Source organism: Lampetra planeri, chromosome 30 (genome assembly GCF_965212315.1).
Source record: "Lampetra planeri chromosome 30, kcLamPlan1.2.h2, whole genome shotgun sequence".
NCBI classification, from domain to species: domain Eukaryota; kingdom Metazoa; phylum Chordata; class Hyperoartia; order Petromyzontiformes; family Petromyzontidae; genus Lampetra; species Lampetra planeri.
Genome location: NC_136136.1, coordinates 6,508,413 through 6,525,458, shown reverse-complemented (window position 1 = coordinate 6,525,458; position 17,046 = coordinate 6,508,413). Strand labels below are relative to the sequence as shown.

Sequence of the window (17,046 nt, the reverse complement as noted above, 5' to 3'; positions counted from 1 at the left end):
CCCAGGCACGGGCACCCTCACCCTCACCCTCCCCGCCCAGGGCCCCACCCCTCACTCACCCTCGCAGGCACCCCACTCACTCCCGCCCAGGCCCACCCTCACCCTCACCCTCCCCGCCCAGGCCCACCCTCAGCCCTCACCACTCCCCGCCCAGGCCCACCCTCACCCTCACCCTCCCCGCCCAGGCCCACCCTCACCCTCACCCTCCCCGCCCAGGCCCACCCTCACCCTCACCCTCCCCGCCCAGGCCCACCCTCACCCTCCTCACCCTCCCCGCCCAGGCCCACCCTCACCCTCACCCTCCCCGCCCAGGGCCCACCCTCACCCTCACCCTCCCGCCCAGGCCCACCCTCACCCTCACCCTCCCCGCCAGGCCCACCCTCACCCTCACCCTCCCCGCCCAGGCCCACCCTCACCCTCACCCTCCCCGCCCAGGCCCACCCTCACCCTCACCCTCCCCGCCCAGGCCCACCCTCACCCTCACCCTCCCCGCCCAGGCCCACCCTCACCCTCACCCTCCCCGCCCAGGCCCACCCTCACCCTCACCCTCCCCGCCCAGCCCACCCTCACCTCACCCTCCCCGCCCAGGCCCACCCTCACCCTCACCCTCCCCGCCCAGGCCCACCCTCACCCTCACCCTCCCCGCCCAGGCCCACCCTCACCCTCACCCTCCCCGCCCAGGCCCACCCTCACCCTCACCCTCCCCGCCCAGGCCCCACCCTCACCCTCACCCTCCCCGCCCAGGCCCACCCTCACCCTCACCCTCCCCGCCCAGGCCCACCCTCACCCTCACCCTCACCCTCCCCCGCCCAGGCCCCCCTCACCCTCACCCTCACCCTCCCCAGCCCAGGCCCACCCTCACCCTCACCCTCACCCTCCCCGCCCAGGCCCACCCTCACCCTCACCCTCACCCTCCCCACCAGGCCCACCCTCACCCTCACCCTCACCCTCCCACCCAGGCCCACCCTCACCCTCCACCCTCCCCGCCCAGGCCCACCCTCACCCTCACCCTCACCCTCCCCGCCCAGGCCCACCCTCACCCTCACCCTCCCCGCCCAGGCCCACCCTCACCCTCACCCTCCCCGCCCAGGCCCACCCTCACCCTCACCCTCACCCTCCCCGCCCAGGCCCACCCTCACCCTCACCCTCCCCGCCAGGCCCACCCTCACCCTCACCCTCCCCGCCCAGGCCCACCCTCACCCTCACCCTCCCCCCGCCCAGGCCCACCCTCACCCTCACCCTCCCCGCCCAGGCCCACCCTCACCCTCACCCTCCCCGCCCAGGCCCACCCTCACCCTCACCCTCACCCTCCCCACCCAGGCCCACCCTCACCCTCACCCTCACCCTCCCCACCCAGGCCCACCCTCACCCTCACCCTCACCCTCCCCACCCAGGCCCACCCTCACCCTCACCCTCACCCACCCAGGCCCTCCCTCACCCTCACCCTCACCCTCCCCACCCAGGCCCACCCTCACCCTCACCCTCACCCTCCCCACCCAGGCCCACCCTCACCCTCACCCTCACCCTCCCCACCCAGGCCCACCCTCACCCTCACCCTCACCCTCCCCACCCAGGCCCACCCTCACCCTCACCCTCACCCTCCCCACCCAGGCCCACCCTCACCCTCACCCTCACCCTCCCCACCCAGGCCCACCCTCACCCTCACCCTCACCCTCCCCACCCAGGCCCACCCTCACCCTCACCCTCACCCTCCCCACCCAGGCCACCTCACCCTCACCCTCACCCTCCCCACCCAGGCCCACCCTCACCCTCACCCTCACCCTCCCCACCCAGGCCCACCCTCACCCTCACCCTCACCCTCCCCACCCAGGCCCACCCTCACCCTCACCCTCACCCTCCCCACCAGGCCCACCCTCACCCTCACCCTCACCCTCCCCACCCAGGCCCACCCTCACCCTCACCCTCACCCTCCCCACCCAGGCCCACCCTCACCCTCACCCTCACCCTCCCCACCCAGGCCCACCCTCACCCTCACCCTCACCCTCCCCACCCAGGCCCACCCTCACCCTCACCCTCACCCTCCCCACCCAGGCCCACCCTCACCCTCACCCTCACCCTCCCCACCCAGGCCCACCCTCACCCTCACCCTCACCCTCCCCACCCAGGCCCACCCTCACCCTCACCCTCCCCACCCAGGCCCACCCTCACCCTCACCCTCACCCTCCCCACCCAGGCCCACCCTCACCCTCACCCTCACCCTCCCCACCCAGGCCCACCCTCACCCTCACCCTCACCCTCCCCACCCAGGCCCACCCTCACCCTCACCCTCACCCTCCCCACCCAGGCCCACCCTCACCCTCACCCTCACCCTCCCCACCCAGGCCCACCCTCACCCTCACCCTCACCCTCCCCACCCAGGCCCACCCTCACCCTCACCCTCACCCTCCCCACCCAGGCCCACCCTCACCCTCACCCTCCCTCCCACCCAGGCCCACCCTCACCCTCACCCTCACCCTCCCCACCCAGGCCCACCCTCACCCTCACCCTCACCCTCCCCACCCAGGCCCACCCTCACCCTCACCCGCACCCTCCCCACCCAGGCCCACCCTCACCCTCACCCTCACCCTCACCCTCCCCACCCAGGCCCACCCTCACCCTCACCCTCCCCACCCAGGCCCACCCTCACCCTCACCCTCACCCTCCCCCCCAACCCAGGCCCACCCTCACCCTCACCCTCACCCTCACCCGCCCCACTCAGGCCCACCCTCACCCGCACCCTCACCCTCACCCTCCCCACCCAGGCCCACCCTCACCCTCACCCTCACCCGCCCCACCCAGGCCCACCCTCACCCTCACCCTCCCCACCCAGGCCCACCCTCACCCCACCTCACCCTCACCCTCCCCACCCAGGCCCACCCTCACCCTCACCCTCCCCACCCAGGCCCACCCTCACCCTCACCCTCACCCGCACCCCACCCAGGCCCACCCTCACCCTCACCTCACCCTCCCCACCCAGGCCCACCCTCACCCTCACCCTCACCTCCCCACCCAGCCCACCCTCACCCTCACCCTCACCCTCCCCACCCAGGCCCACCCTCACCCTCACCCTCACCCTCCCCACCCAGGCCCACCCTCACCCTCACCCTCACCGCTCCCCACCCAGGCCCACCCTCACCCTCACCCTCACCTCCCCACCCAGGCCCACCCTCACCCTCACCCTCACCCTCCCCACCCAGGCCCACCCTCACCCTCACCCTCACCCTCCCCACCCAGGCCCACCCAGCCCACCCTCACCCTCACCCTCCCCACCCAGGCCCACCCTCACCCTCACCCTCCCCACCCAGGCCCACCCTCACCCTCACCCTCCCCACCCAGGCCCACCCTCACCCTCACCCTCCCCACCCAGGCCCACCCTCACCCTCACCCTCCCCACCCAGGCCCACCCTCACCCTCACCCTCCCCACCCAGGCCCACCCTCACCCTCACCCTCCCCCACCCAGGCCCACCCTCACCCTCACCCTCCCCCCCAGGCCCACCCTCACCCTCACCCTCCCCACCCAGGCCCACCCTCACCCTCACCCTCCCCACCCAGGCCCACCCTCACCCTCACCCTCCCCACCCAGGCCCACCCTCACCCTCACCCTCCCCACCCAGGCCCACCTCACCCTCACCCTCCCCACCCAGGCCCACCCTCACCCTCACCCTCCCCACCCAGGCCCACCCTCACCCTCACCCTCCCCACCCAGGCCCACCCTCACCCTCACCCTCCCCACCCAGGCCCACCCTCACCCTCACCCTCCCCACCCAGGCCCACCCTCACCCTCACCCTCCCCACCCAGGCCCACCCTCACCCTCACCCTCCCCACCCAGGCCCACCCTCACCCTCACCCTCCCCACCCAGGCCCACCCTCACCCTCACCCTCCCCACCCAGGCCCACCCTCACCCTCACCCTCCCACCCAGGCCACCCTCACCCTCACCCTCCCCACCCAGGCCCCACCCTCACCCTCACCCTCCCCACCCAGGCCCACCCTCACCCTCACCCTCCCCACCCAGGCCCACCCTCACCCTCACCCTCCCCACCCCAGGCCCACCCTCACCCTCACCCTCCCCACCCAGGCCCACCCTCACCCTCACCCTCCCCACCCAGGCCCACCCTCACCCTCACCCTCCCACCCATCACCCTCCCCCCCCACCCAGGCCCACCCTCACCCTCACCCTCCCCCACCCAGGCCCACCCTCACCCTCACCCTCCCCACCCAGGCCCACCCCTCACCCTCACCCTCCCCACCCAGGCCCACCCTCACCCTCACCCTCCCCACCCAGGCCCACCCTCACCCTCACCCCTCCCCACCCAGGCCCACCCTCACCCTCACCCTCCCCACCCAGGCCCACCCTCACCCTCACCCTCCCCACCCAGGCCCACCCTCACCCTCACCCTCCCCACCCAGGCCCACCCTCACCCTCACCCTCCCCACCCAGGCCCACCCTCACCCTCACCCTCCCCACCCAGGCCCACCCTCACCCTCACCCTCCCCACCCAGGCCCACCCTCACCCTCACCCTCCCCACCCAGGCCCACCCTCACCCTCACCCTCCCCACCCAGGCCCACCCTCACCCTCACCCTCCCCACCCAGGCCCACCCTCACCCTCACCCCCTCCCCACCCAGGCCCACCCTCACCCTCACCCTCCCCACCCAGGCCCACCCTCACCCTCACCCTCCCCACCCAGGCCCACCCTCACCCTCACCCTCCCCACCCAGGCCCACCCTCACCCTCACCCTCCCCACCCAGGCCCACCCTCACCCTCCCCACCCAGGCCCACCCTCACCCTCCCCACCAGGCCCACCCTCACCCTCCCCACCCAGGCCCACCCTCACCCTCCCCACCCAGGCCCACCCTCACCCTCCCCACCCAGGCCCACCCTCACCCTCCCCACCCAGGCCCACCCTCACCCTCCCCACCCAGGCCCACCCTCACCCTCCCCACCCAGGCCCACCCTCACCCTCCCCACCCAGGCCCACCCTCACCCTCCCCACCCAGGCCCACCCTCACCCTCCCCACCCAGGCCCACCCTCACCCTCCCCACCCAGGCCCACCCTCACCCTCCCCACCCAGGCCCACCCTCACCCTCCCCACCCAGGCCCACCCTCACCCTCCCCACCCAGGCCCACCCTCACCCTCCCCACCCAGGCCCACCCTCACCCTCACCACCCAGGCCCACCCTCACCACCCAGCCCCACCCTCACCACCCAGCCCCACCCTCACCGCGTAATTTGGACACAGCGCGGCATTTTTAAAATAGTTTTATTTAAACGTATTCATTTGTGGGAGAACCCATGTCCAGGTCACGCTTCAGCAAATCAAGTGTACAGCAAGCAAACGAAGCGAAACAATAATTGGCTAAGAAAACAAGTGTTTCAATGCACAACAGTTTTTGACGCCGGCGACACTTGGTCGCCAGCCCCACACCTCGCGATATTTGGGCGTTGTCGTGCCGACGCCGCGGCTCCGCATCTCGCCGCGCGCTTGGCAGGAGCAGCGTTGGGCTGCTCGCTAGTTTGGTGGTTTTGGGGGGCGGGAAGTTATTTTGTTCTTATTCTTCTCCGTGTCGTCTGTCTTTGTACGATCTCCACCCGAAGCTTCTGTGCGAGTCTCGGAAAGGTGTTAGGAACACGAGGGGTGATTGGACGTGTGTGGGTTGATTTCTGCTTATTCGATCTTGACTTGAAGCTTTCGTGACTGCAGGAATTCATATTCTTTGGGTCTTTAAGTAAAGCCATTCAACTGCCTCTTCGGGGAGGTATATTTTTGCTTCTTTTTAGTCGCCAGCCCCACACCTCGCGATATTTGGGCGTTGTCGTGCCGACGCCGCGGCTCCGCATCTCGCCGCGCGCTTGGCAGCAGGAGACGCCGCGCGCCCGGCAGGAGCAGCGCTGGGCTTGCTGGGCTTGCTGGGCTGCTGGGCTTGCTGGGCTGCTGGGCTGCTGGGCTGCTGGAGCTCTCACGGGGCCCGTCACCAGCTGGCGCGTAAGCGCGGGTATGCACGTAGGCGTGCGCACGTAGGCGGGCCACGCGCGGGGGGGGGGGCTGAACTACATTATAAGAGCCGGTATAGGATGTAGGGGTAAAAGGTTAATACAACAGGCTTCCAAAATTAACCCCCCCCACCCAAAAAATCAACAGTGATGCGTTATATTATTGGCTCGTTCGGTAAATTCACGTAGATAGAAAAAATAAAAGTCAATAAAATATAAACATTAATATTCCCCAATCGGATGATAAACAGGGGCTTCGTTATATTGGGAACAATCTCGGGAGTCTCTAATTACTCGCAAAACAATTACATTGTTGAACCCAAAACCGTTGCGATAGAAGGTCTCACAAAACGCCATGAACCACACGAGTATCTTACTTGAAATAGGCATTATATAAATTATCCACATATCTTTTTACAAATTGAGGTCTCGCAATCACGCGCAAGGTAGCAGGGGCAGCACAGCGTTACAAATCACTAATTAAACGTGCTTAAAAGTAAATTATAACGATGGTAAAGTCTTTAACAACTGCTCCACTCGTAATTACTTCAGCTATCTTCAGCCCTGGCGATGTCCACCAAATCGTTCACGAACACTCGCCCTTGGTGTTTTCCGCCAAGTTGCGTTGTTCGTCAACAAGCCGGCCCCGATGTCGTCTACCTCGGACGTCGATTAGCCCCGAGCCTCGCCCCAACTATACTACTACTACAACACGTGTGCCCTTTAGAGATTAACGAGTACGATCACCTGTGCCAAATTAGCTCAATGCGTACCTTTTAACACTTCCTCTACAGCCCCCTTACACGTGTGTGTGTGTACAACAGCGGATGCAATTAGCAAACTCACGGCGATGTGCCGGTGATTCTTACGCCCCGTGCTTTCGCCGAGTCTCTCCCTCTGAGGTGCACGCTTTCGGCACACCCCCCCCACTCAATGTCGCCGGGTTAAATAGCCACCGATCACTTCCGGCGCTAATCCAATCGCCGACGTCCACGTGCCCACGCCCCCATTTGGCAAGGTGACGTGCAAATCGATCCGAAGTTGTGACGTCATTGTTCGCTGCATCTGGTGCGAAAGGAATTTTACGTGCGTACACACCTAAAGCGTAAATGACGTCACACACCTGAAGCGTAAATGACGTCACACACCTGAAGCGTAAATTGTCACACACCTGAAGCGTAAATGACGTCACACACATGAAGCGTAAATGACGTCACACACCTGAAACGTAAATGACGTCACACACCTGAAGTGTAAATTATGTCACACACCTGGGGCTCAATCATTTGTGACGATGCGTGACGAGTGGGGGAAGGGGAGTTTGAGAAATGTGACGTCACGTCAAAATGCGCAACTTTAAATAGCTGAGTCGACCTAGGGGAGGCCCAGGACCGGTTAAAATAATCGTCACCGGTGGTGACCGTGAGCAGGAATCGAACTTGGGTCGCCGGGTTCGTAGTGCGGCGCGCTACCCACTACACTACAATGCGTTACGCTTCCACATGCGCGGGTCACGTGACAGATTTGACGTCACAGCTCACTTGCTGTGCAAAAAATAAAATGATTTATTGAGCTCCCCCCCCCCACCAAAAAAAGTGTATTTTTATAATTTTTGCATAGTGTACACTCTGGAAAGTACCCACATGGCAAATTTCAAGTTTGTTGCATCTCGGGAAGTACGCTAAACATTTTGAACAGACACACATGCACAACTTTGCCTTTTATATACATGGAGATTTCAGCTTTCCAACGCCTCCTTTTTAATACAACATCATAATGCCACATTAAATAAGCACTACAATGACAAAAGTTTAAAGTGAGTTTGACACGTAGGCTTTCGCAACCAATATTATTCATAATATGGAAATATGGTTTTAGGGGGAGGGCAGAGCGTTGTGACGTCATATTTGAGGGGGTCTGACTTTTTGTGACGCCGTGTGACGAGGGGGAGGGGGGTAAAAAATCGGCAATATCTCGTGACGTCATTTATGGAGGGCCCATTTCGTGACTGCAGGAATTCAAATTCGTGGGTCTTTCGGTAAAGGCACGTAGATGGTTCAAAGAAAATAACAAAAAAAATAACAAAAACTACGACGTTTCGATCACAACACAAGCGATCGTCATCAGTAGGAGAAGTGATCGAAACGTCGTAGTTTTTGTTATTTTTTTGGTTATTTTCTTTGAACCATCTACGTGATTTTACCGAAAAACCCAAGAATATGCGTACACACATACGTGTCTGTGTTGGTGTTTGTGTCACGATCGGTCTTCCTTTTACTGCTTCTGTAACTCAGGAATAAAGTCCCCCATGTCAGTAACAACGCGCGCACTTTGTTGTTTATAGAGCCTGTTTATATAAAGTCTCACCTCGGCAGACTTTGAACGGAACAGGTAAACGTGCACCACTGCAATGCTATTGTGATGCCACTCTGCGAGAGGGGACCTCAGTGATGCTTTCCTGGCCAAACAAGCGCAATAAACAATGCCCATGGGAATACAAAAGAGTATATTATATTCTAGTGGGCGGCAGAGATATGTTCGTGAGCGACAAGCCAATGTCGATGTCTGGCAGGCTCGAGATGGCATCAGGAGTGAAGTGTTCGGATTATTTTGCTATTCCTCCTACATTGAGGGAGCACAGACCACACTGGGTATACTTTATCGTCCATAGTCTGGGTCGCATGGCCACAATCGCAATTCTGTGGCTCATGTCCATTCACGTCCATTGCGGAAGGAGATGGTCGCATCGGCCTGGTGATGTGAAACATGTGTTTAAGAGTTTTTCGAGTATTTGGCTTCTGCTATAAATGTCCACGTGCGGATAAGCCATTTCTATAGAGCTCAGTAGCCCTTATCTGGTAAAATAAAAACACTTTATTTTAATAGTTTGTTTTGATGTTCTGATGTAATAAACGACGGGAAAGCAGATGTCGTGGTCCTGCACGCAATATTGGCTCGCTCTTCAAGAGCGAGAGAGGACGAATCAAAGTTGCGAGGAGGAACCACGGACGAGCGGGCAAAGCAACAGTCACGCGATGAGGAGCCGGCGCTGCCAACAGTTGCCCGAGATCTGCGGCCTTCTATCTAGAAAGGTGTTATGAGTGACACGTGGCAAGAAACCGGAGCTGCCGGAGAAAACCCACGCGTGCCAGGAGGCGAGCCACGGCATGGCACCTCCTCCTCGACGCCCACGGTAAGGGAGTTTCACACCTTCTGTGCGTGATCCACCAACTCTCGCTGCTGCCTACACAGTGCTGGATGGATTACACGCCACTGCCTTATTTTCTGGACTAAAAGACACTCCGGAAAGTAAGCCAGCCTCAATGCTCATTCGAGCAAGACGCATCACTCGGCTGAGGGCCTGCTCTCTGGACGAGGGCATGTTGTGGCATCTCACGTTTGTGAGAATTCCAACGAGATGGGAGTCCACATCCTCGCTGTAAATTTCGATTTAAAGCTTTCGTGACTGCAGGGATTCATCTTATTGGTTCTTTAGGTAAAGTCACGTAGAAGGGAAATAATAAATAATGGGATTCAGACGCTGTCTTTGCGACAGCCCTGTTCTTCACCTGAGGACGGCTGCTTGCGTTGTGCCCGAACGTCGTGAGAATTATTTTATTGGTTTATATTTAATTTTATTATTTCCCTTCTACGTGACTTTACCGAAAGAACCAAGAAGATGAATCCTTGCTGTATATAACCACCTTCCCCTGGCAGAGCCAGGGTACGGCACCTCCTCGAGGCCCGTGGGAGGGGAGTTTGACAACGACACGTTGCGGTGATCCACCAACCTTTCGCTGATGCCTCCACGGCGCTGGGTTACAACGCAGCCACCACTCTTGGCTCCCATATCGAGATCATTCATTGCATGGCCTCTGTGCAGCAGGGCAGATGTTTATTTTACACTTTCTGGCCACATCGTGAGCAAATAAAGTGGTTCCTCTCGGTGGCAGGCGCCTCGATTTTTTTGGTTTAGTAATTAAACACGTGGGTTAGGCGAGCGTGCAGATGTAGTAGTATTACAACTGTGTGCGCGATTGGTCATAATCTGCCCCGAATAAATTACGTGGACGGAAAGCTCATTCAACTGCATGCTAAAAGCATTTCAGTCCGCATTACGTGAAGTGACCGTTCATTAGGGTGGTGCCACTCGTTATGTACACGGAAAAAGTAAAAAAAACTATGTCCGGTACTGTACAGAGGATCTTTGTCTTTACCTGTATCATCGTCATCCTATTGTGATGACACCGATCTCTAGTTGTACAATCATATCTGCCGTGCACGCGAAGGCGAAATCACTCGATATTCATACACAAGGCTGGACTGGCCATGTAATTTCACGGCTGATATGCAAAGGCCCAACATGCTAAACGGCCAGACACAACCAACACTAATTTGTAAGAGATAAGCGTTACCACTGTGAGTTTTTATTGGGCGAGGTTATTAGAAGATCGATGATGACGATAATGGGAGGAGAGGGGATTCCAAAGTGGAGCGGTGCGAGCGAAGCAGCAGTGAGAGAAGTGAGGTGACCTGCGGTGTGGTGAGTGGTCGACCGAGTGGTCGACCGAGTGAGTGGTCGACTGAGTGAGTAGTTAACAGAGTGGGTGAGCGTCTTTATTATCTCATTCCGGTCAAAAGTTACAACAAAACAGAATCATGCTTTCTGCCCTTTTAAAATGTGTCGGCCGTGCCGATTTCTCCGGCAATGCTGTCTATTGCTATCTGACACGCTGTTTCAATAAGTGAGATCATCATGAGCCCCCCCCCAACTCCTGTAGCCCTTTCATGGCGCCAGCATCCCGTCCCTCCCCTGCACTTTTATGACCCCTCTGTATAGGTCAGGCCGCTGCCATCTAATTCACTCTATCTTGTTCACGGCTTTTAAACTATGTTAAGTGCCTGGAGCTAAAGCTCTTTCTATAAATACTAGCTTTACTACCCGAATTCGCCCGGTACTTGGATTCTTGTCTGGGATTAATTTCATATTCCCTTATATTTCACTGAAAAACCCTGAAAAAAATGTATGCTTGCAAGAAAGAAAAAATCCGAAACAACTCAAGTTAACTAAATGGGATGTTTTTCACTCAAGGAAATTAAACCTTAACCCACTTATACGCAAGGCCGATTTTGGCAACTCGGGAAGGGAATGCCGTGGCGAGCTGGAAATAGTCACGTTCACTTATAAATTACATACAGCGTAAGCTGTGCAAATTTCATGACGTCAGAGCTCAGCGTTCGAGAGTTTTTGCTGCCTTAACATTGGAGACAAAGTAATTATCACACGTGAAACATTTGGGTAAAGCAGTTTGCGAACAGTAAAGCAACTATTAGAACAAACATTAACTTGCATTGACTCCATGCTACAGTGTCAGGTCACCATATCGTTACAACCATGCTAATCTGATAAAGAAGCGTTCCCCCAAGATACCTGGCGGCATCATCCTCATACATGTGTAGAGGAATGAAATACGCGGTGCGCAGTTAACCGAGGGTAACTGAGGGCAAACAGGTGCGTGTGTGCAACATGGGGGTTGCACGGACAAACTGCCAGTTGTTAAGGGGCGAAGCAGGTGAAAACGGGGTCGACCGGTTGTGCAAGTTGTGACCGGAAGTGTTGCCATGGAGACGGGAGATAAGGGTTGATTGATGGGCCAACAGGCGCCGGCCTGGCGAGAGCTTCAAGAGACGCAAGAGGGGTCTCGGATAATTAGCAGAGGGATATAAAATTAACCCGTAAAAACACAGTTTTTCACTATAAATCCTTTATATGCGTGGCATCGGTTTTATTTTATTATTCATTTCTGTTTTTCTTGAGTAAGAGTTTCATTTTTATCACATTGGTATTTTAAATTAAATATGAAAAAAATTTTTTCCTAAAAAGTGGGAAATTTTGGAAAAAAAATTTCACGAAAATAAATTGTCACGCACAACGAGTCTGCGTGCAAAATGTCAGCTCGATTGGATCACGGGAAGTGGGTTAAAAAAAACGACCGAAAGATTTGCACGGTCGTAAGCGCGCAAGCAAGCAAGCGAACTTAATATAAAGGATTTAAAAAGGGTGTGTGCGTAAGCGGAGAGTGAAGACATCTCGCCGCTGCCGCTTCAGCGGTCATCGGGACCAACCCTCACGCCGTCGCCGGGCGGGTGTTGGCTGATCTCCCCGCCCAGGACAGACGTATGAGCAGGTCTCAGGGAGCGTAGATGAGGGCAGCGGTGGAGATGTAGAGACGCTGTGTGCGGAGTTGCTGAGAGCAGAGCTGCTGAGTGCAGGATAAGCGAGGTGAAAGGTAGATAAGAGTGGGGAGTGGTTAAACATAAGTGGCCGTATAGATAGTTATAGGCGTGCCCACAACTGGTGCAAGAATAGGTGAATACATTGTAAGCAGGTTATGTGTCGGTGCGAGTAATTTTTGAAGACACTACACATACAAAACAGAGGGAGAACATACAAACTCCATGCAGAGAAGTACCCGAGTCGGGAATTAAAACTAGGCACTTCTCGTTGTGAGCGTTTTTACCGTGGCGTTATTTTGCCTTCACTATTTATTTCGGAGATCGTTATGCTCATTGGCTGTACGGTACGTAAAGGAGTATTTTCCTGTATCACAGTTAACATGTTTTAAACATTTGTTTTGTCATTGCCCATTCTACCAATGGGAGATGGCACTAGAGCCACGTGGGTTAGCGTGGTGGGGAGCGCCGTCAGTGGTTAGAGCCACTGCGCAACGACTATTCGAATCGGTCCTGTACCTCTATTTCGTCGACTCAGCCTTAAGTGAGTAGCTGGTACGGTGTGTAATTATGGGCATTGGGTTGACAAAGGTGGCCAGGCATAGTGCAGGCCACCAAACCCCTTAAGTGCCATGTTGGCATTAATAGGTGCTTGTTAACAGCTCTTGCCCCAAAAGTCATGGCATCTTTGTCATTGGTGGTGGAAGCAACGTGAGAGAGCGTGTTGGTGGCAAGCAGAGAGGTAACGCGCTGTTGGGGGGGGGGGGATGGAGCGTAGTACAGCCACCAGCTGGGTGACACCAGACATCTTCCTCATCTGCAAGAGACATCTAGCGACTGTATAGTAATAATAACTGCATGTATCAGGGTGGGGGGATATCACACAGTGTATATTTAAGCTCAGCGTTTAGTGTAATTTAATAGCATTTTTAAATGGGAAAGAAAATGTGTCCCCCCCCACCAAAGGCGCGTGGGTTGATATGGCCGTGCGCGAGTCATAAATAAATAAAAGGGAAGCACACAATCGCACTAAATCGCTAATTAAACTAATTTTAAGTTGACGGATGTGAAAAAGGAATAGAGCTTGCTCACCACAGGGCTTACGGCGTGGTACTTGGCTATTGTTTGTTTACATAAACCCCACCCCGTTGGAGAGCCAAGCGCGCGACCACACACAAACCCAAACACAAGTTTTGACTTTTATATAGATAGAAGATAGCAATTGTACAATTCTTCCCACCGATATGTATTGAAACTCCGAGAAGCAAATGGCTTCATCGGCCAGGAGCGAAGCGCCACCCTAAATCTCTCAGCACGTTGTTAACAGCTCTAGAACTTCGGCGCGCGGAGAGCCATATGGTAGGGGTAAGCATTGCAATCCGCTTAAATCATGTGTGTTGCGGGTTGACGCCACAAACTTAATGGTCCTTCCCCCCCTCCCCAAAATACAAAAGTGTATTTTTCTTATTTTTACATTGTATACAGTATGGAAGCTACCCACATTCCAAATTTAAAGTTTGTAGCCTAGTGTATTATATCCATTATTCACCCCCCCCCCCAGCCGCGCATTTGTGCGGAATACACGGCCTACGCGGAGGGTTTGGGGGGGGGCGATGCGTGGCGTCAGCAGGCACACTGCGTAACGCTGCCGCATGTGGGTGACATGACAGATGTGACGTCACTGCTCACTTGCGTGCAAAATATCCATTATTGCGCCTCGCCCCCCAAAATACAAAAGTACATTTTTATACTTTTTGCATTGTGTACAGTCTGGAAGCTACACACATGCCCAGTTTCAAGCTTGTTGCATGTCGGGAAGTATGTGAAACATTTTGAACAGACACATTCACAAATTTCCCTTTTATATATATTCAATAAGAAATATACCTTCTTAAGGGCTGCTGCCTCATGTTGGAAGGCAATCGCATTCGTTTTGGGAATTGTCTACCATTATAAACCTCCGTTCATGCCTGAAATTCAAGTTCCTTCAGAGATGTAGCTGTAATAAATAATCGGTAGAAAAGCATTTACCAAAGTCTGTATGGATCATTCTTAAAGTGCTAACTGATTGTGTTTGCTTTGATACGTTACATTCTTTTCCCTTTCTATATTTTTGTTCACAAAATAATGTAGTGTTTTGTTACAATTTTATGGAACATGTTTAACAAAAACAACCTTACACCAGTAAACATTGTTTATTCTTTTTTTTATTCGAAATTTGCAAAATAAGCCGTACAGTGTAACATCAACATGGTCGTGCTTGTGCGCTGCTGGAAATACCACAAGGCCCAACATGCTCTTTCGAGGGTGAATTGGCCAAAAGGCAACCAGCATCTGTATACAGCGTTACAAATAACCATGTGCACGTGCTTAAACAGGTTAATTTAAATATCGTCTTAGAGATACCCATTAAGCTGGAGAGAGAAACTCGTCTTTTTGTGCACGGTCCTTTGTGTGGAGCCAGGAGCAACCACAATGTGGTCAGACCAGCGTGGGGACAGGTTGAGTGGAACAGGCCGACCAGGGGGAGGAAATGTCAGACCATTAATAGTCGGACCTCTCACGTGATTGGCCCAGGGGCTAAACAATGAGCCGAGGGCAGCACTATACAAGGAACACCCAAATCGGCAGTGGGGTGTTGGGCGGATCTCGAAGCAGAGGGGGCGGCAGAATTTCTCCACGACCACCCCCAGTAGTGGCTGGGCAAGATCCCACCCTCAAGCAGTGACGCCAATGTTTTCATAGAACATTTGGAGACGCCATCCAAGAATCCACTCTACACCCGTCCTTGTGGAAGAGGTACGTGGAAGAGGTACGTGGATGACACGTTTGTCATTTGGCCACATGGCTGACCAGCTCGGCACCAATTCCTCAACCACATAAATTCCATACACCCAGCCATCAAATTCACCATGGAGGTAGAAAAGGATGGCATGCTACCTTTTCTTGGATGTTCTTATCAAAAACAGACCAGATGGTTCAACTACACAATCCGCAAAGCCATCACCCCAACCGTGAGGAAGGAACCATCCGAGGACCCAATAAAAAACATCACCTTGCCATACAGAGCAGGGGTCACCAAAATATTTCCAAAATCATTAACAAATAGAAGATCCAGGTCCGATTTAACACAGTGCATACATTCGTGATCTGTTAAGGGACAAGATCCCTGACATGCAATATCCCGGCGTCTACAAAGCTGCATCTGATTTCTCTAAGACGATGGTAGTTTGCAAGCCCATTGACTATGAACAAAGATTTGTTCATGAAGCCATCCATATATACAGACAATTTCAACCGAGAGGATGGTTACAAACTCGGCAATCGCTGGAAGGACGTAATCAACCATTTTAAGTCGTAACTTGTCTTCTCTTCACCTTTTCTTTTCGTCAACTTGTGCTCGCTCTTGTCAACTTGTGCTCGCTCTTGTCAAATGGCGCTCGCTCTTGTGAAATGGTGCTCGCTCTTGTGAAATGGTGCTCGGGCCAACTGGTGCAGCCTGGCACTGGCCAAGCTTAGAGACTGTTGCCATCTGGTTCCCTAGGCGGCTGCTTGGCTGGCTGCGGACATCTCCCACTGCTCGAAGAGGGGATAAGCTCGAGGCACGAGCTGCCCACTGCGAGCGGTTAGCAGGCAAACAGTGGAAACCCCTGAGGAGGAACACAGGGCCATCTATAAAGCAGAGTTGCGTGTGGGAATGTAGGGGAGGTGTTTGACCCCCTCCCCCCGAAGCTTGTGTCTCGGGAAGGCGTTATGAACACTAGGTGTGATTGGACGTGTGTGGGTGGTTTTCTGCTTATTCTTATTCGTTTTATTTTCTTTGTGGTAGCCTGCTACCAGGCTACAGCTCCTCTGCTCGGGGTGGTTGGTGTCAGCTCGTTTAGAAATAAAAGCGGACATCCCTAACAGCCACGTCTCCGTGTGGTCTAACACCAGCTCGACGCAATACACCCCCAGCCGCCAGCCCTCCGTGGATAGGCAACGTGACAATGAATTTAATCGGCATTATTATAAAAGGCAAGGTGTTCAGCTTGTCCGCCAACTACTACATAAGAGCCTGTCAGAAGTCCTGAATCTAATAGTTCTAGGATGTAGGGGTAAAAAAATAGCCCCCCACCCCCAAAACAGTGATCTGTTATATTCTTGGCTCTTTCGGTAAAGTCACGTAGACAGAAAAAAATAAAAGTTTAAAATAAAGAATTAAATAAAAAAAAATACCCAATCACACCCAAGACAACAGCGGCTGCGCCATATTGGATATCCACTCATCTTTCAGTTAGTCTCCAAGTGATCGATGTTGGTTTACATTGTTGTACTCAAGACGGCTGCGTTCCATGGTCTCGAAGAGCGCCCTGCACCACCTGAGTATCTCACTTAAAGTAGGCATTATACAAATTATCCACTTATCTTTTTACGAAATTGAGGTCTCGCAATCACGCGCAAGGTAACAGGGGCAGCACAGCGTTACAATTCACTAATTAAACGTGCTTTAAGGTAAACTATAACTATGGTATAGCCTTTAACAACTGCTCCACTCGTAATTATACTACTTCAACACGTATGTCCTTTAGAGATTAACGAGTACGACCACCTGAGCCGAATTAGCTTACTGCGTACCTTCTAACACTTCCTCTACAGCCCCTTACACGTGTGTGTGTGTGTACAACAGCGGACGCAATTCGCAAACTCACGGTGATGTGCCGATGATTCTTATGTCCCGTGATTTCGCCGTGTCTCTCCCTCTGACTGACGAACGACCGCACGCGAAATCTTCCGCAGATATTCTCCTCCCCCACTCTCCCCTCAATGTCGAC

At 55.4% G+C, this 17,046-nt stretch overlaps 1 long non-coding RNA gene across 1 annotated transcript; it reads right to left on the bottom strand.

Moving 5' to 3' along the window:
* Positions 1 to 14,419: 14,419 nt before the first annotated feature.
* LOC144728865 (uncharacterized) lies at positions 14,420 to 17,046 on the bottom strand. The gene is made up of 2 exons (XR_013587574.1): positions 16,924 to 17,046; positions 14,420 to 15,882 (listed from the first exon to the last, which is right to left on the bottom strand). It is a non-coding gene; the product is annotated as an uncharacterized LOC144728865 (long non-coding RNA).